The sequence below is a fragment of the Drosophila kikkawai genome, chromosome 3L (genome assembly GCF_030179895.1).
Source record: "Drosophila kikkawai strain 14028-0561.14 chromosome 3L, DkikHiC1v2, whole genome shotgun sequence".
Classification (NCBI taxonomy): domain Eukaryota; kingdom Metazoa; phylum Arthropoda; class Insecta; order Diptera; family Drosophilidae; genus Drosophila; species Drosophila kikkawai.
This window is the reverse complement of record NC_091730.1, coordinates 18,020,944-18,047,768: the sequence shown is the minus strand read 5'-3', so window position 1 is coordinate 18,047,768 and position 26,825 is coordinate 18,020,944. Positions and strand designations below refer to the sequence as shown.

Genomic DNA, 26,825 nt, shown 5'->3' with positions numbered 1-26,825 from the left:
CGGGATGCAAAAGTCTCGAAGAAGGCCACAAATAAACACGGAGAAGGCAGGGGTATGGGATATGGGAGATGCTTATATTAGAATATGGCACTAGGGGGATACCCTCACACTTAGTGTATTAGTTAGAGTTTCTATGAAATGTATATTTTTGTAGATAATCAATAATTCAAGCTAAAAATGTAATAATTTCCATAGAAATTACAATTTCTTTATGATTAATAAATAATATTATAAAAAGACCAAAAAGTTGATGGAAAAACTGTACAAAATTTGGAGTATTTATTTTAATTGAATTATTTATATCTTGTGTATTTTTAATACCCTAAAGCTTTGCTCCTTTTACATATTTTACCTTGACTAATTCCCTACATTTTAAACATTCTTCAAGTGCATTTAACAAACCCCTTCTCCAGTGAATATACCCCCCTTTTACACCCTGTAAAACCGACTAAAAAACTTTGCCTTGCCTGGAAAAGCTGAAGAAAAAAAAAGAATATAAAAATAATAAAATGTGCGAAATGCTTTTGACAATTTCATTCAATTTCCAACTTATTTCAACAAATTGTTTGACTTTGTCAACGAGACGAAGACGAAGACGAAGACGGCGACGACGAAGTCTTGGACGGAGTTCGAGTACCCGAGGAGGTGTTCTTGTGGGGCTGATGGAACCAGTTTCCAGTCGCGATTTGTCACCGCAGACAAAAAGCAATCACATGTGTGCTCAACACAGCAGAGCACGGAAAGCTCCGGGGTCGTGCACCAGAACAACAACAACAAATAAACAGGCTGGCAGAGCGCACAATTGTCTAATTTTAGAATCTTTAAGATACACTCAAAAAGATATCAAGCAGACAGGCTGGAGGCCTTGTCATCGTATTAGGTGTAATATAAAAGTCATTTAATGACATTGACTGACATTTTGATGTTTCATAAAAAGCAACTCGAGCAGACGATGAAGTGGCCCGGAGAGAGCAAGAACGAGGGGGTGGGATAGCTCCCTACACACACACACACACAAACAGGCACAATAGTTTGACAATAGCAATAAAAGGCCTACACACAGACACAAGACACACAAGGACGATGAGGAACGAAGGACTCGGGGCTCAGGACTCTCGTCTCTTTGGGCCTGACGTACTTGTCGTATCGCCATCGCCTTGGCATCTTCATTGTTGCGGGGCTTTTCCCGGGAGCCATCCATTCCCACCCCCTAGAAGAGCCACCTCTTTCGACAGGCTGCCTGGCTGGCAGGCAGGCATTATTGCCGGCATTTCCTGCTGCGGTCCGTCGTACATTGGCGTGCGAGATTTTCCACATATTCAAAATTAATACGTTCCCTTATTCATATCCTAGACACATTTGAAAGCACGTGCTCCCTCGGCGGCCTTCAGTCTGTGAAATGCCAAAATGTGTAGGCGAGCAAGAGATACAAAAAGGCGGCAGCGAAATCTGTGCCGCGTCTTCTTTAAAATGTATCTTACGCCGAGGAAAAAGAGCGCCAAAAAGGAAAACAAAACACTTTAAGGCAGGACCCAGCGAGGAAAAATGGCAGGCGCAACGAAGCGAGCCAAGGAATTTTGATATATGCATGCTTGAAAAGATTGACTGAGGAAGCCGTCCCAGCTCCTGCCATTGTGCCTCATTGTATTGTTTCTAGTTTTCTAAGAAATCTCCGCGGAAGCCCACGTCTGTTGCATTCCAAATGATTCGCAGAATCCCTGCCATTGGGATCCTTCCCTAAAAAGGTTTTAAATTTAACATTTTGTTGGCTTAACCTTTGGCTTTAACGCGGTGGTTGGGTGTTGATTGTTGCCATTAATATTTAGGACTTTTTGTTTGTGTGAATTTAGCATTGAATGGGAGTCCTAAATATATCACCTCACGATTTATTTAAATTTGTTAAGAGAAACATAGGAAAAAGACTCTTAAGAAGATTGTAAATTTAAACTAAATTTAGCCAAGATTAAAATAGACATATAATCTTAAATTAAGATTATATTTCTATTTTATTTTTATATTGAACTTTTTTTTTGGCTTCGGTAACCTCATTCCCTCATTTTAATATTAGGATTACCATGTCTTTATTGTTATTTCTCAATGAATTTCCAATCGATTGAATTTCATTCGGATTAGTTTTCAAGCTACCGAGATTGAGAAATCCGCTCAAGTTACTTGAGCTACCCAGTCCTCCAGCTTGCGGACTAAACCCTTCTTAAATTTCCATAAAACTCCGGTATTGATGCCACTTAATACCGCCTGTCCAAGCGATCTCCTCCGCCCCTCTGCCTGCTCCCGCTTTTCAATTAAACTTTGCACTGTTGCACCGGCTAAGTCCGCTTGTTCACAACTTTCCGCCCAAAGTGGGTCTTCAGTTGACTCGCTCTTCGCTGTCTAAGCCGCGTTTAAATACCTCGTGCCTTGATATACCCCGCTAATCTGCATGGCCACCGCCCCGGCGAGTGGCGGGAAAAACCTTTTAGCGTGCATTAACTGTAGCAGACCCAAAACAGCAAACTATGCCAAAAAAAAAAAAAAAATGGAGGGAAAATAAAGAACTCTGGAGGAGGAGGAGTCGTCGACCAGGGGAGACTGAAATGTTCCTTAAATGCTCGCCGCCTTCTTCCTCCTCGTCAGCTTCTTACGAATTTAATTTTAGCTACATAATTACTTTGTAAACACATGAGCAGCGACAGCGTGAGGGGAGAAGGGATACACAGAAAGAAAAATTAAATATCATTTGGAGGAAAATAATGTTATAATTATTATTTCAACTCCTTGGGGTAATTCAGCAGAAACCCAAGCAATTCCTTAAATTAAATTGAACTATATACTTTTTTCTTTACTTTTTCTTAACGATGCTAATTATTTTTTAGTTTCTTGTAATTACATTTACGAAATACTCAATTTTTCTCATTGTGTAGCAGCCAGAGAAACCCATAAAAACTCCAGACGCGGTGGGTAAAAACTTAACATTTTTTCGGCCCAGCTAAAGCCAGGGGAATTGGCCAAGTGCTTGAGCCACCGGGCAGCCACCACTCGAATGCACTGCATCTTGGGGTGGTCTCCGATCCGGGCTCCCTACTACTCATCCCCCACCTCCACCTTAGCCATCCCTTTTGGTCAGCGCGTCCAGGCTGCAGCGTTTCTGGGCTCTGGCGCGGACTTCTGTCTTGGTCTTGGTCTTGGGCTTTCGGGCTCTTTGGGCTCTTCGGGGGGTGTGCAACGAACCAACATAAAAAGTTATGAGTGTCTTGTGAGTTTTGTGCCAAAGTGCGGTTTGTAAGTTCCCCTCCCGCGCCTGCTGCTACCTGCAACTTCTGGCTTTTACCTCTGCCTCTTTTCGCTACTTGTTCAAAATTTATGCGGTAAATTCTTAGCGCGCACTTTATGTTCGAAGCAAAAGTTAGGGCTACGTGTAGGATCCACAGCCACTCCTCCTACTCCTGCAACTCCTCCTCCTTTTGGTGGCCACAAAACTATGCCAAGTGTCTGAGAGTCTCGGCTTCCACGGACTGACTCCGAGCTCGTAGCCGTAGCCGGGCCTGTCGAGCGGATTCCGAGGCTCTCTCGGCAAGGTGATAAATTCCTGGGGCAGGTTGTCCAGGAAACGGCTGTATGGGATTGCAATAAAAGGTTTTTAAAGCGCTCAGGGAGCTGGGAATTGGGCATTCCTTAAGGAAAAGATCGATCTTGTCTTGAGTTTTACTACAGTTTTGCATGATCTTTGCTGTTTGCCATGAAAAACTTTATGTCCTGGTAATTAGTGGACCTGGGGCCTTGGCCACATCTGCGTTTTACTGCCCTCAGGACAATATTTAGAAGCTGTTAAAATGTTAATTCGGGTCTTAATTAAGTTTGCAGTAAAAATAAGCCTGCAAGATAACTTTTTCGTGGAAAGAGCAGGGGTTTTTATAGTTCTTCTCTAAAAAAAATGTATATTTTACTAATTTCTTCATCAATATTTTAAAGGAATCTTTAATTCCATGAAAGTTATTAAAAAATAACCTTGCAAAGCCCTTGAAATATATGAGATTTTCACTTTTAAATAATAAAATAAAATTGATTGGTTTCTGTAACATATAGAAAAGGCTCTCACCCTCCTGACCACGTACCACACACACAGAAGTACCCTCCTTCTGACAAATTTAATTGAATGCAGCTACCCCCCTCTTTGGGTGTGTGCGCGAATATCTATCTGTCTTCGCACTCGTCCTTCCAGCAGCATGTCCTGGGCCGTCCTCGCTGTCCCTGCCGTCTGTTAAGTGCCGCGACGCAAATATTATTAAAGTTTTTGGTGCGTTTCAGCGTGAAATTGATTTTCATACGCCTGCTCGGCCACAATCAAATTGCCGAAGCATGCACACACGTTAAATAGCACAAAAAAGATATAGTATGTGCACACTCGCATCTGCTGTGTGCATACGCACTCCCGATACCCTGTAGGCGCCAATGTTGGTGGGGTCTCTATGTGTGTTTTTAATTTAATAAGTGCGGTGGTGGCCACCCACGCGATATTCAAATACCCGTAACCCCGGCTTTGTTTCGGGCCCTTCTCCGGCATGCAAGTCACATTCTCGATTGCCAATCAGCGTACAATTGAAGCAGCATTAATATGAAAGGGGATCAAGGGGGGGCCAGGAAGACGAGCAGCAAAAAAAAAATTGGTAGGGAGCAAAAAGATTTCCCGTTGACATTTAACAAAAAATATTACAAAAAATAAACCTGTGGGCTTGGCGAAATGCTGCTGGTAAAAATAGTGAACAACGAGTTGCAAATAACAAACACAGAGATTTGATTTTCATGCACGTATACCTGCGTCAGGTGGATAGTGGCTTAGTTGAGCGGAACGTGCATGCGGTTGAGGTGCAGCCACCAAACTGGGTAAATGGGTAATGCTTCTGCCAGAGAAATGGATACACAAATCGTTGGAAAAGTGAACTGTGAGCTATGAGTTCACAGCTCTGAAAAGATGCTGCTGCTGCTACTCGGAAGATGAGTTAGCGAAGGAAATCATTAATGACTTCCTCTTCTCGAATGGGAGAACCACCCAAGAGAGCCATTTGCTACGCGCTGCGTCTTCCGCTCAGGAAATCAACCATAAGCCTTAAAAAATAAAAGCGGATATAGCGAGGACCAAGTTTTATTTGCCATCAGAAACTAACCCCTTTTTTTTTGCGAAAGAACCAGGAACAGATCCCTTCAATACCAGAAAATAAGAGCCGGAAAAAAGCCATCTCCAGCAGCATTGATTTCGAATGGCAGCAGCAGCAGCAGCACAAAATTGTGTGTTTTTCTCGACCCGAATTCAGGCAAAAAGGCAGTGGCCAACGGCATGCAAATGGCTCCCCCTCCTCACTCCCTCGCCACTAATCAAAACTAAATGCACAAAACTAATGCCATTAATTCCAGTAGACAAAATCCGAATGCAAACGGAGAGAGCGAGCAGTTTCGCTCGGCTTTTTGGCTGCCATAATTGACCCACATCATTAGCCCAAAGGAAATAAGCTGCTGCTGCTGCTGCTGCTGTGTGGAGCTCCGAAAACTGGGTTCTTGTTTTTTTTTTTTTGTAGCCAGGACTCCGCTGCTTTGAAGCTTCCAACTACAAATTACTCGACGGTCGAGGGAAACTGAAAATGAAAATGGGGAAAGCACCGAAGACTTGAGCGCTGGAAAAAATTTTATTTTGCCATACTTCAAATGAAATTATCTGCACTTTGAATGGGGAATGGGGGGCAGAGGCTGCTGCTCCTCGCTGCAGTTTGTTGTGTGCAGCTGTTGAAAAGGGGGTCATGTGCAGGAGCACCTCCTGAATCCTCCTTATGGCAGCAGCTCACGCACACTGGCAATTTGAAAGGAGAAAAAAAAAGAGAAGAAAGAAGGTGAAGAGAGGCGGGCAGCTCTGACTCCTTGTTTGCACAGTCCAGCAGGGCACCTAACCCACAAGCCCCTTGAAGTCCCCCGATGCTTTATGTGTTGTCCTTGCCTTGGCAGCAGCTCCTAGCTCCTCCGCCAGCGCAAACACAACCAAATTACTTTGCATAACCATGCAGCTTCAATGGCAGCAGTGTCTGTGTGTGTGTGTGTGTGTATGTGTTTTATAAAGTAAAACAATCCTGGCGAAAACGAGAAACTTGGGACTTCATGATGGGGCACTTAAACTAGTTCAAAAATTTTGCTGCTGCTCCGTCAACGGCTTTCTTTTCGCCGCTTTGCTATCATGTCAACCGAGGGCACATATCCACAGGAGCAGGAGCAGGGAGTGGGTTTTGTAAATAAAAACAAGCTATGCTGTGCCACCATATATGCTATATATGCTATACATATAAAGAGGAGTTTTTGGGGGCGGAGAAGGACACCTCCATGCGGGTTTTGTTTATGGTCTGGGTCTCGTGTGTTGGAGCGGGTAAGCATTTTATATTCCAGGACGCTGGGCGAACTATACTTTGCTTTATGGCACCCCAAAGTACACAGTGTCTGCTGCAAGTCCGCACACACTAAACACACTCACAGACTGCACTCCAGAACTATCCTGCTGCGTCTGGCTTCGATTTTTGTTGACCTTACTCTCGAGGCTAGAAGCTCTCCGCTTCTCGAGAGTTTGCTTTCCAGAAGTTCACTGTCAGTGGCGATGGGCTACCCTGGATTCCGGAATGATCTCGCAGCTGGTGCCACCGCGGGATCTATGAACCCGAGGCAGCCCAACCCATGCCCGCAACCAACCCAACCAATTACAAGTAAAAAACTTTCCGCTAGCATAATTCCGTCCAGTTCGCTGGGCATTTTCACTTGGCTGCTCCTGCCAACACCTTGGGTCGAGGGTCGGTTCGAGTGCCGAGGGGTTGGGAACCCTAGTTCCATCTAACCCTAAGCCCCCGGACCGAAGCTATTTGTATGCAAACCTCGGAGTCCTAGAGTGAGAGTAGGGGTAGAGAGCACCACGCCCACAGCCCTTCCTACTACTCAAGACTGTGAACCCTGCTCGTTCGGTCTCAGCATCCCCTTGGCACCTTGGAAAAATATATACCAAGGAGCTGCTGCTGCTGCTGCTGGTTCTGGGGCTGCTTCTCCTCCTGAATTTACCTTTAATGTCATTTTGTTGCATTTTTATTTATTTATTATAGTGTCGCCTCCTCCAGGACCTGCCTGGCTCCCTCCCCGCCGATGCTGATGCAGCTGCTCCGCTGCCTCGCACGGGTACTTTGTTTGGCACTTTATTTATATTTAAATTTGTACCTCAAAGAGTGTTTAGTTTCGCCTTGAGCTTAACTTATTTTCCTACGGTCGGAAAAGTTTTATTTTCCTTCCCTCTTCTTTCTACCTTTTTGTGTTTTCTTTGCTTGTGGCCAAGAAATATTGTCCTGCCAGGCGAGATAACTTGTTGTCGTCGGCACAGAAAAAGAGACAAAACTGATTGTCAAAGGCAGCGCACCTGATAGCCAGCACCGCCTGGCGTCCTCGGTGGTTTCTTCGCCTCACCGAGCCAAGTTTTTCGGCGCGGCTTCCTGTTCGATATTCAAAGAGCTTCTAAAGAAGAGGGGAGAGGATGCTTTATAAGTTGGCCAAACTTTTTAATCAACTACAGCTCAACTCACAGAGGATTGGGCATTCGCAGCTACTAATTCCTGGCCAAAACGGGCAACCCTGTGGCCCCCCAACGTCATCGTCATAGAGGGTGCCTTCAGAGGTTGCCATTTCATAAACTTTAATCGAAATGTTTTACTTCCAGCAACGAGCACGAAACTTTCGCCACTTGCCAACCTGGCAGAGGAGTGAGTGTCTGTCACCTCGTGGATCTCCCCATCTCCCCCTGCCGGGAATCCCCCAGCTTGCCTGGCGCTTTTTCACTATTTATCATTGTCAACTTGAGTGCGACGTTTGGCGCTGCCACTGATGGCGATGTCGGGATGCTGGGAAGCTTGGCTGCTGGGCTGCTGGGATGCTCGGTTGGAAACCGGCAACTGGTAACTGGTAGCCGATGCAGGCGACGCTCGCCGGCTCCGTTGATTTATCTTTCCGCTAAGCAGATGTAACATTATACGCCACAAATACATCCGCCGTCTGCGACGCCATCGCAGCCGTCCGCTGACAACTCTAGCCAGGATATGGGAGGGGGAGATGTGCCCAGAGATGCCCAGGGGTGCAATATTTCGTACGTTGTCAAATGGGCAAAGGAGAGACCCGAAAAAAACCGAAATAACCCAAACCCACTGGGTCGGACCCAATGGTCAAAGTTTCACGAGGAATCCATCTGAGGCTGTGGCTACCTGAAAGAGGTTTCGACGGAACCAGTGACATTTCATGTTTTTTGGTAGCGCACATCATCAAGGGTGAATTCGCTTTGTTTCGAGGTAAGATGAGACATTGGGAAAATGTTAAACACCAAAGAGGAGTCCCTCACTGAGGGTCGTCTTAGTATTAGGAATCAGTTTGAGACTCCATTGATAATTATAAGATCTAAAATATGCTAAGATCGCCAATTATATATTTAAACAAAATATTAGTTGTTAATATTATATTTATACATTTCATTTTGAATTTTTAGCCATTTTATAATGTATCAAGTCTTTATTTTTTAAGCCTCAAGCACCTGTATCTTTGTTAGTTCTTCAACACTCTTTTCCCCCACGTATTGGCAGGGTATCACCGCACTCGCATACTTTGGTTGTTACCTCCCCCGAAGCCATAACATTCTCTTTATCTCTGGCTGGTGTTTAAATTTTTTAACAATTGCCGCCAGCAGCAGCAGCGCAAAAATGTCGAATAAAAAAAAGAAACAAAAAAATAACTACGAAAAAAAGAGAAGCGAGCGAAATAAATATAAAAACTTCCCAGCAAAGCGTCGGCAGGTCAAAACCTGGGCACGGCCTGGCCAGAAAGAGACTGTCCGTCGGTAGAGATTCCATTCCGGAGACGGAGACGAAGACCTGGACGCAGACAGGCCAGAGACTCCCCCAGCACACAATGTTGTTGTTGTATTATATTTATTATTATTTTGCGATTCAAACGAAGTGATATAAATGTGTCACGTTTTGCGAGTTCACACATAGTCCGCTTCGCTTCGCTCTGCTCTGCTCTGCTCAGCTCCACTCCACTCCTCCAGAGATCTAAAGATCTGCACAGACACCATACAGGTAGAGGTAAGAGCAACAACAATCAGCTAACACCAACACCAACGCCTCCTTTTGTTTTCCAGTCCAGCCCCTCACGCTTAGCCAGCTTTACTCTGATTTTGAATACCCTAAAAGGGGGGAGGTATGTTGACTAGGTCTAAGATATAGTTAGCGGAAGTGTGGATTAAGTTCTGTAAAATATTTATTTATTACTTAATTTTAATTGATGTTTAACAAGAATTCACTTGTTTTTCATTCAACATTTCCTCTAATTAATTACAAAATAAATTCTAAACAAATCCTCTTTAATTATTAATCAAAAGTTCATTTTAAAAATATTAAGCTGAATGTACTTCCCAGTTCTACTCCAAAAAAAAGAAACTTTATTCCAACTAAATTATTTAGAAGGGTATTCCAAACTTTGGCCATAGAAGCCAATGATTCAGTTTTATTTTGCTCTTTTGTGCTCTGTTTGGTTTGGTTTTCTTTCGGGGGGTTTTTGTTTCTGTTTCTTTTGAAAGTTTGCGCAACAATTTCGTGAGCGCTGGAAGATGATTTGTGTTCCGAACTCGGGCTCGTGGACTATGGTAACTTGGGACTGGCCGGCCGGCCACTGGGACTTCTGACTCTCCACTGGCTCGATGCCCCATCTGATACACGTCCAGCGGGCGTTGCGACCAGCAGTCCCCTCTGAGGCCAGCATCCAGCATCCAGCATTGTTCAGACTTAATTCTGTTGTTTTCTGGACTCTGCATTGTGCTTGGAGTCAGACTTGGACTGGCTTCTTTGCATTATTCCTGGCACAGGACCGACCGGCCCGGGTATCAGTTACTGCTGATCAGCATTAGCACCTCTGGTGGAGGCCTCGCCTCGTGAATTGCTCGTACGTGTTGGTTATGAGGAAAAGGCCATTGTGCATCCCAGAGATACACGAGTTGGGGGCCATCATCGTTGTTGTCGTGGTGTGCGAAATTATGTGCCATCATCGGAGAGGAGGAAAAATGTGCAGCAGAGGAGCAGGGACTATCTGCCGGTGTTCCAAACTTAATTCGAGCCAGGCCACGGCGCTGGATTGATCCATGTGTGCCAGACTCCGACGCGAACTGCATCTAATTTGCGATAATCTGTGGGAAGTGCACACACACATACAGATACTATAAACCGGCTGACTCCAATTGCAATCGGACTAGAGCAGTTGTGGGAAGATTTCCGAAGAAGCTCCGCGTGCAGCGAAGGTGAAGACAGATGGGAAAGGTGTTGATAGTCGGCTTAATTATGATTATATAATGAAATGATTGCCAAAGAAACAACATATGTACAGTGGTGTAATTCGACGGGGAATGAGCTGATTACTACACTTGATTGGTAGTTGCGGAACATGGGGAAGTGTTTAAGGAATGCGATTGGATTGGAGATTGATCTATCAGAGAGTGGAGTATAGTTAAGTTAAGTTAATAAGAGAGAGAAAGACTCTTAATCGGTGTATAAAATGAAATAGTTACAAAGAAATAATCACACTTTTATAATTATTTCACTTTTTGATTAAAAGAAAGGGAGAGGATTACCTAAAATATATCTATATATATAAAAATCAATTGCTGTTCGTTAGTCTCGCTAAAACTCGAGAATGGCTGAACGGATTTATCTTATCTTGGTCTTGAATTATTCGTGGAGGTCTAGGGAAGGTATAAAAGGTGAGAAAAATTCGAATAATTGCCGGGAAAATCCTCAAAACAGTATTTTTCTATTTCCCATACAAACGTTTTCTAAATAAAATGGAGAGTCAATTTGTAATTTATTACCGCTGTATAAAGTTCAAATTCGCATGCGCGTTGGAGGATCTAATATCGCGTTCCGAAACTCAACAAAAGTGAAAGTGAATCGCGAACGCGACAAAATTGCATAGTCTCACAGCTTCATATAGCTTCGAGAAAATTAATTTTAGCTAACTTCAGTTGTTAATCTGTCTTTTGTTTTTAATAAGACTATATAGAAATCGAAAGATAAATCTTAAGTTTTGTCACAAACGTTAAATTATAAATCTTAAGTTAAATTTCTGAACGCAATCATAATATTTGACATTAGATTTGACAACCAACTAATATGTCAATCCATCCTGTCTGTCGCTTTTCAGTCAGAATGGCAGTTTCGGCAGGACAAGGAGGAATCTTCTTTTTTATGCACTCCTCCGAAACGGCTTTACCGATTCTCATGAAATTTAGTGTGCTTATGCAGTTTGGTTCAACTTGAGAGATAGGATAGCTAAGATCTTTAACATCATGGCAGTTTCGGCAGGACAAGGAGGAATCTTATTTTTTTATGCACTCCTCCGAAACGGCTTTACCAATTCTCATGAAATTTAGTGCGCTTATGCAGTTTGGTTCAACTTGAGAGATAGGATAGCTTAGAACTTTTACATTATGGCAGTTTCGGCAGAACAAGGAGGAATTTTCTTTTTTATGCACTCCTCCGAAACGGCTTTACCGATTCTTATGGAATTTAGTGTGCTTATTTAACCAAATCTTTATGCTTTGCTCGGGCTATTTTGTTGATGAGTTTGCACCAAATTGGTTGAGCGGTTCTTCACGTATTACATATTTTGTAATAAATTATTTCAATAAATCGCATTTTGTCAGATTGTCTTTTCTTTTATTGTCATTTGTCATTCATAATTATTGTTTTGCGTTTATAAGTGGTGAGTCTCTAAATTCTCATTTGAAATACATTAAGAAGGTAAGATATTATTGTCAGCAAAATGCCACCGAAAAGATCGAATCTCAACAACGTAAGCAGCAGAGTGGCACGACGCAGACGTTTCGAAAGAGCTCATCAGTTGCCAGCACAAGTCAATACAAGAAATAGAGCTCAAAGAATTAGGACAGCAGAAGGTCGTGCACAAGAATCCCAGGAACAGCGTAGCGAACGTCTGCAGCAGAATATTACGAGAATCAGGGCGGCTCGAGATAGAAACATAGATATGTATAGTACGAGCACAAGTACGACAAAGGCAGCGGAACAGTCGCTCATCAGTTCGTTCCATTCGTTCGTCTTGCTTTTGAATATGCACCAGATATTAACTACTTTGCGCATTCAAAAATTGCTATCGGTGGAATGGACAAAGTATGTCAATATTGTCAGGCGTTTAAATTTCGGAATGAAACTGCCGGTATGTGCTGCGCAGCAGGAAAAGTCGTTTTGCAACCTCTACTTGCTCCGCCAGAACCTTTATTATCCCTTCTTGCTGGAAATTCAAATGACTCAAAATTATTTTTGCGTAAAATACGCAAATTTAATAGTTGCTTCCAAATGACGTCATTTGGGGCCACTAAAATTTGTGATCTTGCATCCGATGGACGTAATTTTGAAACTACATTCAAAATACAAGGCCAGATGTACCACAAAATTGGATTTTTGATGCCTGATGATAATCCGAAATTTCTTCAAATTTATTTTATGGGCAATTGTGAAGAGCGCGTAACGACCCGATGCCAGTATCATTTTATTGAACAAGCAGAGGAAGCGGTTTAGGAGTCTATAGCGAACAAACATAGTGACAGGAGATTTTTATATATTAAGATTACTGTTGAAGGTTTAATATTTTATTTACTGACAACTCTGTAATATGCTCATTGTTTCCGTATTGTTTCCTACAAATAATATGCATGACAAAACAGTGTTTGCCGGGTCAACTATAATTAGTACGGGCCCAGCAAAGCGGGTCGGGTCTGCTAGTTGTTTATATATTTAAACTTTAAAACCTCCCTTTTGAACCTCCCTTAACTTTACCTAATAATAATCGACTAAAATTCAAGTATGTATGCATTTATTTATAGATTTGTTTTATCCTTTTTAAGGCTCCTTACCGAGGAATGTAGACATCCTACCATACAGCATCAATCCATCTAATCCGCTCTGTGAGCATTTGCTCCACTTTCACTCACTCGATTCCAATTGAAATTCCGTCAAAGTGTGTTTAACTCAATCCCACATGTGGCCCATTATAATTGGGCTTAACCCTGCTCCGCCCAATCCCAGGACCTGTGAGTTGCCTTGGCAGGCAGACAAACCGCAACCCAATCAACTTTCTTGCTGCCAACCCCATCACACTAATTATATGTCCTGGGATAGGCTTTGCCAGCGGCTTTTCCCCAATTCAATCCTGCAACCCTTCGGCCTACCTGTCGTTTGTTTTGTAATGCAAATCTTTTTGCTTTCATCTGCTTGTTATAAATCGAAAGCTATTAACCGAAAAAAAAAGAGAAAAAAGGGGAGAACTCCAATTTCTATGCCAACTGTGAGTCCTTCGCCCCATGTCCTTTTGTGGCGTGTGTGTGCGTGTGCTCGTGTTATTTGCATTTGAATCATTCGTTTGTGCGAAATCAGATTAAATCGCATAATCGAATCTGATGCTATATGTGTATGAGCGGGGGGGTCCGCACTATATAGAAAAACGATGACAAAGAGCCGATGCAGGCGCAGGAGCAACCAATCAGACGGACAGGACAGCGCAGGAGAACCACCAAATAATAAAAAAAAAGAAAACAAAAAAAACGGAAGAAGAAAAATTTATGTATTGTATAAAAATCAATAGCGATGGGAGGCATTGAAAATCCTATGCACATAAACCCGGGCACGTACAAAACGTTTCTGGCTCCTGGTTTCCCCAAAAAAATAAAAGGAACCCCAGCTCAAAAAAAAAGACAAGGCAAGGTGGGGCAAAAAACAACCACAGGAGCCACCAAAGTTATACCAGACACATGCGGCGGGAAAATACTTTTCAAAGTGAATCAACAAAGTCGCAAAAATAAAAGCAGGGAAAGGGTTGAGTCAGAGGAAACTCCTGTTGAATCCTCCGGATTTCGGAATCCTTTTGTCTCAGCTGATCGGGAATGCCGAAGTTGGCTTGTTGAAAATTCAAATTAACTCGATCATAAAAGCCAAGATGAGACCCAGTTCGGGAACCCTTCAAATCCGAATCCAAATCCAAGTCCTCATCCCCGAAAACCCTCCTTGTGTTTGCCCTACACTTTACGCTACATTTTAACTTCAAATTAAGTTTGTGTGCACGTAGCAAACACAACAACAACAACAGCAACAGCAAAAGGAAAACCTTTTTTGCCTTTGATTTTCCATTTCTTTTTTGGCCTGGCTTGCACTTTTTTTTTAATGCCGCCTCAAGTGGCCTCAAACAGCATTCGACTTCGACTTCTTCGGTCGTCTTGGTTTCTGTGAAAATAGTTCGTTAGCCTTTCCAAAAAAAGAAGGAAAACTAAATTGTGCTGCCCCCGCCCCCCACTTTGCCATTCAAAAAAGGGCAAAAGACTTTTCGGAGTCAGTGTATGGGGGTGATTGGTTTTGAGCGAACCAAATTATTGGCATTTACTTCTCGTTTTGACTTTGTGCGCCGGGAAAACGTCACAACTGAAGCATCTAATGCGCTTACCAAGTGCGGGGGGAGAGCGGGTGTAGTTCATGGCCCAATCTTAATGCCGCCTAATTAGCAGCCTGAATGCGCTAAGACTACAAAAGCAGCCAAAATCAGCAAAAGCAGCCGGCAGGACGAGCGGTAGAGAGACCGAGCGGGAGCTCTCCCGGGAACGAACGAAAGTTTTTGGCAAATTGAAAATGCGCAAAATGACTTTGACCAAATCCCCGGTGCCAATTGGCAAGTTACAATAGCCAGCCAGCCAGCCCGTGCTGTCTGGGTGGAAAATGCTGAATGAGCGGAAAATGCCACAAGGAAATGCCCTGCAAAAGAGCTGGTAAATCGCACAATTCTGGGAATAGTTTGGATTGATGCAATAATTGGATGTTTTTGAAGAATGATAACTAGGATTTAAGTTTATTATCCTGGCTTATGGAACCTTTTCCATAGCTAACTTGAAATTATGATTAAAGTTGGTATTATTTCTTTAGTTTTTAACAAGTAAATGCTTGTTTTATTTAGTAAATATAATAATAGATTTAATCTTTATACATTTCCTATATAAACTAATATTTTTTCTGTTACACATATTCTCTTTACTCTAAAAATAAACTGTTAATTTCACCACATATGGCTTTACCTTTATCCCATCCTCTCAGATCAGTTACATTATTTGCCAACTCGCAGTTTGCCAATTAACTAAAGCCATAATTTCCATCGCCTTTTCCCTCAGCTAATCCCAAACTCCATTAAACCGAGAGAATTGAAACATCGAAGTGAGCAGGCAGTCAGCGATCTACATTTATGACATTTCGATTGTTTGCCAATGATTTGCCAGCTCACTGGATGACCCAGCTAAATATAAAGCCGGGACATATATCCTTCGGTAGGTCCTGTCAAACCCCCTGTCAATGCCATTATACCCGCTCGGAGTAAGGCACTCTGAATATGTGGCAAATCCGATCCGAAAACCGGCAGAAGCATCTAGCTTAGCATCCATCCCCTGAGAACACATTCCCCGAACATTCACCCCTCTCTCTCCTCAGAGAGATCCTCAGCTGTTGTTGGCTTTGTTTCGTATTCTTTTTTTTTTTTTTTGTTCAATTTGAATGATTTAACATAAAGCGAAAAGGTAAAGCCGAGCGGCAGACACACACAGGAACACCCCTCGCTAAATCTGTTGTGCTGTTGTGCTATTGTTGCTTCTTCTTGGGCCTTATAAGTGCGATTTCGATTCTCCAACTCCGCGACTGCGGCTGCGACTGCGACTCCTTGCAACACGCGGCCAGAAAACTTTAACAACCAACAACAAGCAGCAAGACAGCCAGCGAACGAACGCGCGCAAATAATTTCAATCGTCGTGAATCATGAATAATTCAAAATCATCATTACCAACACCTTTTGAGCCGGGCCTGGGAAACAGGATGAGCGGCAGCAGGGGCACTGTTGGGGGTTCAGCACGCGGAGTGTTGCCCAAAATGTTCACACTTCCCAGAGGCTGGCAAGCTGGCAAACAACACAACTTTTGCTCAATCTGCAGTCAGCGCTTCGAGTGGACAATGGTGCGGGTGAGGGTGAAGGCGAGGGTGAGGGTGAGGGCGAGCGTGAGGATTCGCGAAGCAGGAGGTGTAGAAGGAGGTGGAGGTGTAGGGCAGGAGATGCCGCTCAAGTGCTAAAGTGAGGCGGATTACCAAACCAGCAAAAGCAAAAGCAAAAGCTGAAGCCGAAGCTGTAGCTGAAGCTGAAGCTGTGTAGCAACCACCAAAGCGTTGACTACTTGTGCAGCACCCAAAAAAATAACACAGAAACAACAACTGAGCGGCAACAAAAGGAAAAAAATACAAGCAGGGAAAGGTAGCTCTCAAGACCGAAGCCATAAATACCCTCCTAAGTTATGAGTTCCTCGAATCCTTTTTTTAAATTTAATTATTATAAGTGCGGTAAGGACACGATGGGCAATAACCCTTTTGAACATAACAAAGAATAGGTATAATTATTCAGGAAATTTAATAAGGAAATCATAAAGGGCAAGGCAGCATAGGGATAAAACTATTTATTAGCTTTTTTGAACACCTCAACCCTTAAAATATTTTTTTGTAAATTATATTTAAAGGAAATATCACTCAGATAAGGCACTTGAAGTATAATTTATATATTCTTTAATTTAATAAAATATATCTTAGAACCAAGAGTTGTTAAAGAACTTTTAAAACCCCAATAAAAACTTATAACCCACCTTCTCAACCCGTAACTTTTCCCATCAATATTTCCGAATCTTACCTTTGATTTTCTCCCCCTTTTCAGACTCAAATCAAAGTACCCTGTGGCAGGGCATACACAAAAACTGAAACAACAAATACACGAACAACACCTCCGCCCCCTTGGCACGCCTTAGTTTGAGGCTGCCGCTTCAGCGTCTATTGTATTCCATCGTCGAAATATGAGGCACGACTCTGGCATTAAACTTCAAAATAAAAAAATAACAAAAAATAAAACGAGCGCTGCAAAATGCCAAAATGCAGCCGTGGCGAGGACTCTGGTGTTGGCCAGGCCAAGAACAATAAAATGAGCACAACACCAGCGTCGAAAAAAAAAAAACGAAAAAATGAAAATACAAAAAGGCAGGAGGAGCGAAAAGATAAGCAGACGGAGACGGACGATGGATGCTGCCGAGGATGAGGACGAGGCATGGTAGATGCTGGAGCTAGATGCTGCTGCTGCTGCTGGGAGCCACTTCAGACTTGGGATGTGCAAGTGTTGGCCAAGAAATAAAAGTTGCTGACCTTAAGCCAAGTCTTTGTCTATGCAGCCGAAGTAAAGTTTTATTTTTTCCCCATTTTCCCCCCATCTCCTGACGTTTTTTGTACTTTGAAAAGGATATGAGGCAAATACGGAAAGTTGTAGCAAGCTGCAGTGGCAGCTGTTTAATAAGTTCGAGCAATTAAAAGTGTTTCCAAAGGTGGTGCTCCGCGGAGGAACTTCTGCCAGTCGTAGACATTAATAGGCGCATAAAATTGAAGTGGCGGAGGAGGCACTGTGCACCGGCTTATGGCGTTGGCTTAACGATGTGAGGATCATAAAGGCGGCTTAATGATGCCACGAGAGCATCTCGAGTGGTCCTCAGTTTTGTTGCAAGCGGATCTTGGCCGCCAGATAAGTTAAGAGAGAGGTGAAGGTGGCCCAAGCACGATCCATGTCGTACAGCCATTAGTTGGACCCTCAGCGTCCTTCAGCCAAATTATTCCCTCAACTTGGAGTTGAGAATAAATTGCCGGCCGTCGCTTCACTTTCCGTTTCAAAATATCAAAGCCAGACCAGACTCCGGCCTCGGGTACATTAAAAGTGCCCCGAAAACAAAATCCCACATCAATTTGGGTCATTAAAGTTCCGAGGAACACAAAAAACTTTGCCGCCAAATGCAGCCATTAAAAGTGCCAAACAAAATAATTTCCGATGGCGATGGCGAGAGGAGGCAGCAACAATCAACTATTAAAAAAAGGTAGAAGCGTAAAAAGTGCACACAAAATCAAACATAAAATTAAATTAATGGCCTAAACACTCACCCGCATCTACCCGAAACTTTGTTGGCCGAATAACAAAACAGAAAAAAGGTTCAATCCGGGGGCATTAAAATTATGGAAAAAAGTAAGGGAATATTTCTTTGAGCTCTGCTCCGATATTTATATACATAAACATATATATAAATTGGATGTTTACGAGGATATTTCCCCGATGTTTGTTTATGACCGGACTTTTATACGGCCAGCTGGCGGGTAGCTGAGCTTTCCCCCCGATCTGCGGACCCATTCCCCACCAGTCGAAGATAAACGTTCCCATCGCTAATTTGAGTCTTTGTCACGTCTTACCATATGGAAATATTATTTGTAAATACTTTTATGTTCCGTACGTGACCAGGACGGGGGTGGCCGTTGCCGGAGAGTATGTACCATGTCCGGAGTACGGATACGGATACGTATACGGACGCATGGGGGATTCTGGGGTCACTACGGAGACCCCCGAAAAGACACAACAACCAACCGAGTGCGAGAGTTCGACTCGCTTTTTATTGTGGCGACGAAATCAAATAAAGCGCCTCGAGTGGGTGCGGAAGCCTTCTGCCCTCGTGCACAAGTATGAAAAATGTATATTGCAAATTTGGCAAACGCAAATCCCTCCAAGAGCCAGAAATGTCATCGTAAAATTGCCAGACGGCTTAGCGACGGAGCAGCGAATAAATAAAAATTATTTCCAGATGACATATCAACGCGACTCGCCGGTCTCTGCTCTGCTGACACCTTAAAACCCAAATGCGCTTATAATACAAAATGTTGCGTGTGCCCCTGAAGGAGCAAAGTCCTCGGCATGAGAGAACCAAAAATAAGCGGGGCCCAAATCCAGACCGGTACAAATTGAAACGTTGAAGAAATTACAAAACTCGCCAGACGCGCGGGCTGATGAGGGGGCACCGGGAGACTCGAAAAGGAAGTCGCAGAATCGGAGGGAGGACGGACGACCGGAGGCGAATCGCAACTGTCAGTTGCCTGGGCTCCCCGTCTCAGACGTCAACTTAACGTGAATAATTGTCTAAATCCCAACGACAAACACTTATTGTCCTGGATTAGCAGGCAGTCGGCGAAGGAGAGCCAGAGATAGGGAGACAGAGAGCGGAGATGGAGGCGAAGCCCAAGGACTGCGTGTAAAAAATGAGTGGCAAAAACTTTGCCATTTTTTTCTCTTCACTTTTTTTCAGGGCATAGTTGGGCATATTAGTTGGGGGTTTAAGAGCTAAAGGTACTGAACTTAAGAACAAATGCTAACTAAGCGTAACTAGAAACATCCTCAAGTCAAACCCAAAGTGATATTTTTCCATCTCCGCCTAGGATATTTGCCAATTAGATTCCTAAAAGTTCACAGAGCATTCCCTAGTCGTGACCCCTGCCAGTCCCCGAGGTCAGTTCAGCTCTTTCCACTTGCCTCACTCGGGGTTTTCCCCAGGTGGCTGGGAGCCTGAGTCCTGACCGGTAAGCGTTTTAAATTTAACAAGCTAGCTGGCCAGGATATCCACCATGGAGAGAATCAGGATTCGAGTATATAACGAAGAAGTTTCAGCGTCATCGCGCCCAGCCTCCTGCTGCCTCTCCTCTGTTTACCTTCTGCATTTCCTTGCGTTCAATTAATTTGCTCACACTTTGGATGGATATATATATACATAGGTATATATCTCTCAACTCAAAGACAAAAAGCAAACTTTAAGTAGCAAAGAAAGAAAGAAACCATAAGGGAGCCGGGAGCTGGGAGCTGGAAGCCGGTAGAATTCAATATGTAAAGCGGCATTGTGGAAAAGTTTCTCCGGGAGAGAGAAGAGAGATCCCCTGCGGAGGCGAAAGTTGGTCCAAACTATCCGTGAAACCCCTTCGCAAGTCACAGGACCCAGCTGCCAGCAGCAGTTCCAGGCTCCAGGAGCTCTCCTTCAGGAGCAGCAGCAGGTGAGCATCGGCAACTTTTCGATTTCATTGCTGACATGGCAAGTGCGTTTTTCAGACCGAGAATGCATTATGGCAGCAGCAATTGCACTGGCACCCCATGTGTGCTCTGCGAATTGTGAGACATTCGAGGTTATGTTCACGGAAAGTGGGGCTAAGTACGCTTCAGTTGGATTCAATCAGTTGAAGTCTGCCAAGGACTGGAAACTCTTACAGCTTACTAAAGTTTAATGATAAGAAAGGTAGAGAAAAATGTTTATATACTGTATTTCCTTCAGAGAAATCGAATAACCAAACCTAATATTCGAGGTTATGTTCACAGAAAGTGGGGTTAAGAACGCTTCAGTTGGATTAAAAATCAGGTAAAGTATGTCAAGGTTTTAAAATGGTTACAGCTTAGTAAAGATTGATGATAAGAAAAGTACAGAACATTTCATATTGTATTCCCTTTAGAGAAATCTAATAACCTAACCCCAACATTCAAGGTTATGTTAACCAGATATAGGGTTAATTTCAGGATAACTATCTTATGTTAATTTTGATAAATGTGCAAACCAGCCAGGACCCTAAATCCAAACTCGCTTGATTCATGCTTCATTAACTTCGTGACCGAAATTTCTTAATTAAAAACGAGTCCAGCATTCAATCCAAACACAATCCGAATTCGTTTACAATTGCCAGTTGGCTGCAAAGGATTAGTTTCAGATTTGTTTACCTCTCTAACAAGAAGCTGGCCGAAAAAAAGGGGCACCGAAATAACCCCAGAGCCGAAACCGGTTATCAGAGTTGGTTTTTCCAAAAAAGGACGAACCTACCACTGGCTACCGACTTCTCTGATATATGAGCACCCTGGCAGGACGAAACTTATACCGAGTCTATGCAAATCTCGGGCAGAAAGGGACAAAGTTTTTAACACACCGTGCAAAGCCCGGGCTCGGTCAAAAAGGATATACGAGATGATATATATGCAAATGCCATTTGAGAGGGTCGTTGTGGGTGTGGGTGAGGGTCCTTTTCTGAGGCGACAACTTTGCTGCTGCTGCTGCTGCTACTGCTGCTGGTAATGTCCTTCAAGCCTACGAGGGTCCTGTGCCGGGGCGGCGAGCTTTTAAAACTTTCTAGCCTGCCGAGGAGCGCAGGCTTTAAGCACAACGAATTTCAATTAATAGCCAAAGACAGACACACACACTCTCCGAAGCCGAGAGCCATTTCCTGCCAGTGTCCCTTCGCCACGCCCACATCCTGCCTGCCTGCTGCCTGCTGACTGTTGCCTGCCTGCCGCCCGTCGGCTGACACTAAGCCCAAAGGCTACAATCAGCTCAGCTGTGTGCGGACCACCAAGTTCACTAGACAATTTATTTTTGCTTTCGATTTTCCAAGCTGTCAGTTCACGCTTAAATGCGCACAGTTCAATTTAGTCAGTGGCTGGCTGCGGAGCCGTCGCTGTATCCGAGTTTCTCTGGGCATCTCCTGTGCGTCCTGCCCGTGTATCTGTGTATCTGCGGCTGACTCCGCCGCCTGCAGTCGCAGTCGCACTCGCAAACTGGGTTAAGAGGTTGTTATCCTTATGCCGTGTTTTTGAAAATAGGCAACTTCGCAGCAGCCTCGTCGTCCTCATCGTCCCTGCCTAACCGCCCCTGGTGGCCTGTTTGTGATGCCCCTGCCTCATATCCGCTGTAGACACACGAAACGTCCTGGCTGCCAAACCGCAGAGGGAGCAAGAGAGCTCTGTGTCTCTCTCCCTCTCTGTGTGGCTGTGTCTCTGTGATGATCACAAGGATGCCTCGTGATGATGAAATTATGAGCGCAAAAGCATTTGCATTCATTATGTATGAATTTTTTCATTCCCCAGCTGGTATGTTGCTCTAGAAATTAAACTAACGCCGCTCGTTAGTCTCAGTCGCAGCTCCGGATGGGCTGTTATACGGCTATAAGGCTATATGAGGCTATGGAAAGGAGGAGGCTGGAGCGGCGTCGGCTGCTTAAATGCAATGCCACAAAGCGTTAATGGGTTTTTTCGCATTTCTTTTGCAATTTTCATTATTATTTACACTTGGTAATGCGTTGCGTACGCGAGTTTCTGCCCGAGTGCGGTCTTTGTAGGGCACACAATAATATGCTGTATTTGGATTGCTAATTGAAGAGCGAACAGAGCTTAAGAAAATAAGAGTCTTGCAGTATGTAAATGTATATTATTTCCATGAAGAAAAATACATTAATTTAATAAAGGAAAAAAATGAAAATGTAAGTAAAATGAAAAACCTTCTAAAATGGAACTTTATAAAGCCTTTAATTCTATTATTTATGAATTTATGTCTAAATTAATAATTGAATTGAACAATTTAATAAGTTTTTTTTACATTTAATATTATTTTATTCAATTTAAAAACAAAACCCTTTAAGATTCTCCCCATTAAACACAAACAACTTAACTTTGACAACTCCTTAATTCACACAGAAACCCTCAACGAGCCACCCTAATACGAAAATTCCTTTAAGTGACATTTCTGCGGAGACAAAGACCAAGAAATGAACCATTTATAACTTTATTATCGCCTGCCCATTGTTGATAACTTCCTTTTTGTGCGTTAAATGCATTCAAATTCTAATTTCCACAAGCCAACTTTTTACAAAAAAAAGGGAGATGATGCTGTTGGCTAAGGCTCTCGGTTCTCGGTTCTGGGTTCCAGGTCCTAGCGTGTCCTGGTAGCAGGCGGGCCACTTTTTCTTGTGCTAAATGATTACACTTAACTAGATTTGCATATATTTAAACATTTCCTTATGCGCACGCAACACGAATTGTGTGCACGTGGTTCTCGGCACTCGCTGCTCCGCCTGAGTCCTGCTCCTGTGTGTGTCCTGTGCACAAAAGGATTATTAAGGAGCTTCATATGTAAATGAAAACCAAATGCACACGACGACGAGGACGACAACGACAACGACGACAGATGAGCGAAGGCGGAGGAGGAGGCGGAGGCTGCCAAGGAGGCGGAGGAGCGAGACAGATAACCTGGAAGCCACAGTTTGGCAAACACAGGCGGAGCAGCAGTCGGAGCACAGCCAGACACTGTTTGGCCAAGGATCCAAAGGGGAATCCTGCGTGTGTGTGTGTGTGTGTGTGAGTGGGGGGTGGCTACCTTGCCAGCCCGGCTAGAAAGTAGGTGAAAGCCAGAGGCAGACGGAAAGCCAAGTGGAGTTCCCATACCCGCACCCCGTTCGCTCGCTTGCTCGCCTCGTTCGTTGGCCCGTAATTTATGCTTAAGATAAAGTCCTTGAATAAATACATGGAAAATCCTTTGAAATTGAAATTAAATACGAATATCATCTTTTTTTTATACATACATATAAGAGTGAGACAGCGATGGAGAGAGATGGAGGCCCAGAGAGTTGCAGACAAAAGGCAAACGGGAAATGAAATTAACATTTGAGTGCGCTTTCCCAAAATTAAACGAGACTCCAACTGGGCTTGGATCGGAATGGGGTGAGTTCCCCGGTCCGTATTTATTTATTGAAGCTTCTTTTGGGGGCTTTAGATATGTGAGCCATCTTATTTAGCATTTTTGGCATTTTGCTCGGCTTAGTTTCGGGGTGAAACGCACATAGATTGTGTGTGGCAAAACATTTTTCTTAGCCATTTGCCATATGAAATTAATTTTACAGTCGGCAAGCACATGTGTTCAGCTTTCTGTGGCGAATAAGCCGAGAAGCAATTTAAGGCGAATTTATTTCGAAAAATGCCAAGGAATGCAGGGTGTGGAGTTTGGAGTGCGGCTTTGTGGTTACCTCTGGAAAATTGCAGGGAAATTGGAGAACGTGCCTTTGCGGGAATATATACTTTTAATCTGAGGCGTTTAGCAGACCCTTTCGAGCACTAAATTGCACTTTAAGAGTAATAAATCGCACAAGGACAACGACCCTCAACTGTTGCATACTTTTTGAGTATTCTGTCTTCTATTCCCATCTGTATTTTCATTGTTGTAGCTCTCAGTTTTCCCCAAATTAAGTTTTGAGCTTTCAAAATTCAAATTTAAATTCTAGTTAGCTTTCTCTCCCACTCTCTCCCCTGAGAGAATTACATATTAACAATCCTCTTTGTGCTCCAATCTGCTTTTCATTTTCATTTTCATTAAAATTAATATTAATTTTACCTGAACACACACACACACGCTGGTTTAAATTGCATTCCCACAACCGAAAAATCCCATTGAAGTTGCAGTTCGTTGCATTTGTGTTTCAGTTTTTCAGCTTTGGCCAATTGGCTCATATAAATTGCATTGGATTTTTCCAAGCGTTTCCCTCTCGGCAAAGTTGTATTATTGGAAAAACAAACATATTGCCGGGCTTTGCTATGTTAAACTTTTGTTATTGCATTTTGAATTTGCGGTCGCAGGCAGTCGGGAAGAGGGACTGAGAATGGGAAATGCCTACGGCTTGGGCATAGAAAAGCAAAGCACAAAAATTAATTATGAAACATTGTGCAAACTGTGTAAATATGTATCAATGAAAATGCAATGCAAACAAAGCATTCTCTCATCAACCGACCGCCTGACGACGTCCCAGGTGAGCTCCAAACATTTAAATGGGATTTGAAAGTGATTTCCCAATCAATGCAAATAGTTTACAAACATTTCAAAAATGGGCACACAGAAATTGAAATATTTCCATAAGAATCATAATAATAACCCTGCCCCTTGATTGGCAGCACTTGAATATCCGAAAAGCCCTCGGAATATAATGCTGCAAATTTCAACACTTTCCCCCAAAACGGAAACAATGCCAGAATGCTAACCCAAGTGGAAATTTCGGGCGCGAAAATAGATACATCATAGATTCTGTTACCTAGTCAATTTATATATATATGGCAGCGATTTTAGTGCCGGCCCGAGAGCGAATCAAAAACCATCGAAAAGTGTCTAAAATGTGCAATTCGAGTGCGGGTGCGAGGCCCATAGGCTATATAAATTTCAATCTATCATTTATTTAAGTCCTAGGCCAGCGCAAGAGGAGCAGAGGAGCCGGGTCCACGGACCCAGGCCATCCTGGGCTCTCATTGCCATAAATCCCCATCAGAGATACGCGTATATTTATTTACTGCAGCTCTCACACAGATACGAACGCGGCCAGGACCACGTTGGGCGACAAAAATTGTAGCCGAAAAATAAAATAGCTCCACCTCCTCCCATCCGCCGCCTTGTTTCATATTTTATTTGGGTTTTATTTGTTGTGCCTTCGCTGCTGCTGCTGCTGCTGCTGCTCTCTTTTTCTAGTTTTCTCTTGTTCATTTTTCCTGTGTAAATATTTTGGAAAATGCGTTTTTCTTTACTGCCGCTACTGTTGTATCTTTTTATACACCTCGCTTTCGTCCAGCTCTATGCTCTATATATATATTTTTTGAGAGCGCAATGAAAAAGGATTTTTTTGTGCCAGGCTCCCGCTGGGCTGCCAATTTTTATGGTTAAAATATTTGTGTTGCTCTCGTTCGGTGCGCCCGGCAACCTGCTAAAATATTTATGACAAGCGCCGGGGAATACCCGTCGTACAATATATTTCAATATAGCGAAAATAAAATTCTTAATGTTTGGTTTGTAATTAAAAAAGTCCAATTGAAAAGGCCTAGGAGGCGGCAGATGGGAAATGGGTGCATTTAACTGCAGTCTGAAGTGGCGGTGGTCGTAAGTAGCCCAAATGAATTTTTATTGCCGTTCATTAGGCATCGAATCAATCAATTGTGTGGCATTTCAATATCCCCGATCGGAATGAGATCATATAGGGGTGAGCCGTGCATGAGCAGGGGTGGCGGGGGGAAAAACTATTGGCTAAGCCGGAAAACCCTTCGATGAAAGGGAAAGAATATTGTACACTGCATATTGTTGTACTGCCATTGGGGACCTTCGACACTTTGTGTGTGTGTTTCCCCAACGAAACTTTTAATTACCCTCTCTCCGTTTCTGGCTCTCTTTCTCTGCGATTTCCATTCTCTGTTCTCTGTTTTTCATTCTCCTCCTCGCCTGCATTCGGCAATTCCAATTAAGCTATCATATTCTTGTCTCGGAAACTTTCCCCGAATCAAAACTTGTGGCATGGCACCCCCATCCGTCCCGTCCGGTTTTCCCGCTTTTCTTCTCTTTTCCCATCCAAACTGGGCTAACAAATGTGTTCAATTTGGTTCCCGGGCTGCACAACAAAAACTTTATCTTAATAATTTAGCATATTCCATAAGTTGAGCATTTTCATAAAGTCAAACTTCTGCATATATCACGGAAACTAGACTACATTTTTCAGCCACTCGTAACGAACGGGGGAAACTTATATGAAATGCAAAGCTCTGAGTTACTGTTGAGGATCTTTTACAATAAATATATGTACTTTTAATATTTTATAGGCAAAGAAAAGATAATAAATATGTTTTAAAATAAAGTAGGTATTTTTTTGAAGTATCTAAAATTAAGTTCTATTACTTATTTAGACTGTGTAATATTACTAGGTTTTAAAACGAAAGTTGGGGTTTGTATTTACTATTTAATTAAAAACAAAACCCTAGATATTAAATATAAACAAATTATTTCAATCATAAATATGTCTATAAACAAATTTGTGTAATATTACAAATGAATTTTCTACAAGGAAAGCCTTTTTGCTTTATTTAAAATTAGAAAATGAAGATAGTTTCTTGAAATAAGTTATAATTGTTGTTTAAAAAGTAATTTAAATAAATGAGTGTTTTAAAAATTAGTCAAATTCAGCAAAACAATTAATTTCAGGTAGTTGTCTTAATGGAATTAATTAAGCCATACAAGCTACACATTT

General features: G+C 42.9%; 1 protein-coding gene and 1 long non-coding RNA gene across 2 annotated transcripts in view; one reads left to right on the top strand and one right to left on the bottom strand.

The window, feature by feature from the left end:
* Positions 1-26,825, bottom strand: part of olf413 (DBH like monooxygenase olf413) — a 136,291-nt gene that overhangs the window by 94,818 nt on the left and 14,648 nt on the right. The window lies entirely within an intron of this gene.
* LOC108080639 (uncharacterized) lies at positions 11,789-17,382 on the top strand. Its single transcript, XR_001770922.3, has 2 exons — positions 11,789-11,843; positions 16,840-17,382. It is a non-coding gene; the product is annotated as an uncharacterized lncRNA (long non-coding RNA).